A 4371-nucleotide genomic window follows, 5' to 3' on the forward strand; every position below is an offset into this window, starting at 1 on the left:
TACTGTCCCTCTTAGAACTGGGAAAACCATCAGGACAGCACCAACTGAACCTTGGTTCTCTGAAGAACTAAAGATCTCAAGAAGACTGTGTCGCAGTCACAAAAGACATTTGCTAAAACATTATGATCCCAAAGAAAAGGAAATATACAAGTCAATTCTGGCACAGCACAAAGAACTGATTGAAAAAACTCAAATCAGCTAATTTTCTGAAAAAATTGAGGGAGCAAAAAATAACTCAAAGGAGCTTTTTGTAACAGTGTTGAAACTCAGTCAAATACAAGAGACCAATAATGGCACAATACACCAAACGTTCTGTGACACACTAGCCTCCTTGTTCCACAATAAAGTTTCCACTATCTATGACACCTTTGTCTTAAGACCAGTCAATCCCCAGGGTATCCAATCTGTCACCACATGTTCTACCCCAGCCCAGTCTACTTCGGTAACCAATATCATCGAATCCCGTCTTTCTAATTTTACACCACTCTCTCATGAACAAACATCAATGCTTCTATTAGCAACAAAATCCGGCTCCCCCCTCGATCCCTACCCCCCGCGAATAACACATCTGTTAGTGGAGTCAATTGCCTTGCCACTCACGGAGGTCCGCAATTCGGCCATAGAAACAGGGACCTTCCCCTCAATGTGGAAGAAAACATCAATATTACCTCTGTTAAAGAAATCAAACCTGGATAAAACAGAAGCAGGAAATTATCGACCTATCTTCCGGCTACCCTTACCAGCGAAAGTATTAGAGAAACATATGAATCAGGAACTGACGGTTTTCATTGAGAACAATCACATTTGGATCCTACTCAATATGGCTTCAGAGCCCGACACAGCACTGAACAGGCCTTGATCACTGCAAAGGAAGAAGTCAGATTAGCGGTTGATAACGGAGGATCGGCAGCCCTAGTACTATTAGACCTATCGGCCGCCTTCGATACGGTGTGCCACTGTATTCTGATTCAGCGGCTTCAGGAAGCTGAAGTAGATAACTTAGTGTTAGCACTGCTCAGATCCTTCCTGCTCAACTGAGAACAATTTGCTGAAATAGGCGGTTACAAATCCAAATGTTTCCAGCTTCCTTGAGGGGTGCCACAGGGGTCATCATTGAGCCCCACCCTTTTTAATTTTTATGTTGCTCCTCTTGCACGCTTGATCAAATCCCATGGGTTTGAATTGGTGTCATACGCGGATGACACCCTGATCATTGTATCAATCTCTAGCGACAATGCTAAAATAGCACAGAACTTCAAGGAGTGTATGAGATGTGCCAGTTTATGGATGGCCGAGAACTGTATTAAGCTAAACTCGGATAAAACTGAGGTACTTCTCTTTGGGAAAGTTACCTCCTTTTGGTCCTCAGAATGATGGCCAGCAGAGCTGGGGACCCTCCCAACACCAGTTAGTAAGGCAAAAAATCTCTGAGTCACTATAGACACCACCCTTTCCTTCCATCACCACGTAAACAAACTCACCGCTTCCATCTACTACATCTTGAAAATCCTGAAGAAAATACTGCCATTTATACCAATAGGATTGCAGAAAACAGTGGTGGCAGCTCTAATGTTGTCTAAACTTAATTATTGTAATGGAATACTAGTTGGAGCAAATAAATCAGTAATAACAAAACTAAAGGTTCTCCGTAATTCCACTGCTAGACTGCTCTTCGATCTGTCCAAAAACTAATCTGCCAAACAGGCCGTCAATACACTGCACTGGCTACCGATCGAGAAGCGAATCAGGTTTAAAGCATTGTGTGTCGCATGTAAGGCCCTACAGAACTCAGGTCCCGCTTTCATAATTAAACACTTCCAATGGTATACGCCAGTCCGCGCACTCCGCTCGGCCTCCCTGAAGCTGGTAAGGGTACCATCCCACCGCTTCCAAAGATGGGGTGGCAAAAGCTTTTTCAATGTCACCTCTAGATGGTGGAACAAACTACCTCTTCATCTAAGAAACTCCACCGATCTCCTGTCCTTTAGGAAAGGACTGAAAACGTGGCTCTACACTATGTAAAATGGGCTTGCATTGGTTCTTAAACGCAGTGCTCTGTGGACTTCCTTCATAAGCACCTAGATGCCTCCGGGTAGTAGTGTGCTATCTAAATACATAAATAAATAAAGTGGGTGGCTGTTATAAGAGTCGCTGTATAGGTGAATAAGTAGGTGTGTGAGTAGTTGTATTGGTGAATTTGTGGCTGTGTGAGTGGCTGTATGCATAAGTTGCTGGTTATATGAGTAGCTCTATGGATGAATAAGTGGTTCTGTGAGTGCTTGTTTGGGTCTGTGAATAGATCTGTGAGTTGTTGTGTGGGCATGTGAGTGAGAGTATGTATATGGGTGGGAGTGGGTGTCAGTGATTCTGAAGATGATGTCATTGGTGATGTCATGAGTGATGTAATGAGTGAAGTCATTTGAGATGTCCTCCTCAGTGGTGTCATGAGTGATGTCATGAGTGATGTCATTTGAGATGTCCTCCTCAGTGATGTCATCAGTGATGTCACTGACTATGTCATCAGTAATGTAATATGTGAGATCTATCTATCTATCTATCTATCTATCTATCTATCTATCTATCTATCTATCTATCTATCTATCTATCTATCTATCTATCTATCTACCTATCTATCTATCTTTCTCTCTCTCTCTCTCTCTCTCTCTCTCTCTCTATATATATATATATATATATATATTTGAATTCAATTTTAATTTCGATCTGTTACAATCATAAAAGACAATTTACAGTAAAAAGGCACTCATCCCCACCATTAAAAGATACAATCTTATTATAATATATGGGTATTTAAAATTAATTTACAATCATTATGAAATTCCAAACATTAAAAATTTGAAATGATTTGCTAAAAAATGTTAACATTCATATTAGTATAAAAAGGCGTAAGATAAGTCTATAATACAATTTGCATTTCTAAACAAGAAAAAATACCTTGGGATCTGCAGCCATGGGTGGCACAAATGATCAGGTTCAAAGTTTGTCAAATGTACACCAATTTCATACAGAAAGTGTGTTTGAGAATAATAAAGGTTTGGTTTGGATAAGCTTAGATTGACATAACAACCTTTGTTGTGTTTCTTTCCCGGATTGTCGCCGTCCAACTCAAGAATTTGGCAAAAGCTATTAGACATGGTGCACTAGTGTCGGTCAACAGTATTCTCATTGCAAAAGCACTGCTCCTAACGCCCATAGTCTTACATAATGGGCGCAACCATTTTTTCCGTGGAGCCTGGTATGCCGGACAAACAAATAAAACATGCGAGTAAGTTTCCTCATATTCCAAACACAACTTACACATGCTGTCATTTTCACTATGCCATTTGCGTGTAAATGCATTTACAGGTAATGAGACTACCCGAAATTGAAAATATAGACGTCTATCCCTTGGTTTAGTAATGATATCCCAGTAATGCTCACATTGTGGGCAGTGCTTGCAATCTAAAAATGTGGCCATCAGTGACGTTGACTCTGAGGTAATTATATTATTATTCACCACCATAGACCAATAGAATCTTTTCATCTCTTTTTTAGGGGAAAATTGTCATCCCACAAATGTCGCAATCCCATACTAAACAGTGTAGTTTTTACATTTTGCAGCCACTTGATCTTGCATGAAGTATCTAAGTTCCATGCATCTTTTAGAGCAGCTGCATACTGCGATAACTCAGGGGTAGTCCATAGTCTCCACAAGTAAGCGATTGGACCAAAATTAGCAACCTCGTCCAGTCTACTACAACCTAAGTCATAGAAGACTGGTTTTAATGGAGTGCTCTGTGGTAGGCCAATAACACTTCTCACAAATGTATTCTGTGCTAAGATTAATGGCTTTAAATCATTAAAGCCCCAGAGTTGGGCACCATATGTTACAGAGGCTATAACTTTGGTATTGTAAATCTTAAATAAGGGGAGCATGGGTTGGGTATGTGAGGTCTTATATTCCTTTTGCAGAACACCAGCTAATTGACAATGCTTTAGGGCCATTGTATCTATCTGGGGATTCCAATTTAGTTTATTTCCCAAAGTAATCCCCAGATAATTAAAACCATCAGTTTGCTCCAAAAGTTCAACGTTTAGAGACACCCTACACTTAATTGTTCTGTGTTTATGGAGAACCCTACATTTTGTTTTATCTGCGTTTATCACCAACCCACGATCTTTACAAAACCCCTCAATCCTTATTAAGGACCTCTGCAAACCATTCTGTGGCTTAGAAATAATTAAAGTATCATCTGCAAACATAAGTATGGGAGTTTTAACACCTGCAAGCGACGGTGCATCAGTCGGAAACACTGAAAAGTAATCTACAACCCCATTAATAAACAATAAAAATAGGGTCGGCGCCATAACGCA

The sequence above is a fragment of the Triturus cristatus genome, chromosome 6 (genome assembly GCF_964204655.1).
Source record: "Triturus cristatus chromosome 6, aTriCri1.1, whole genome shotgun sequence".
NCBI lineage: Eukaryota > Metazoa > Chordata > Amphibia > Caudata > Salamandridae > Triturus > Triturus cristatus.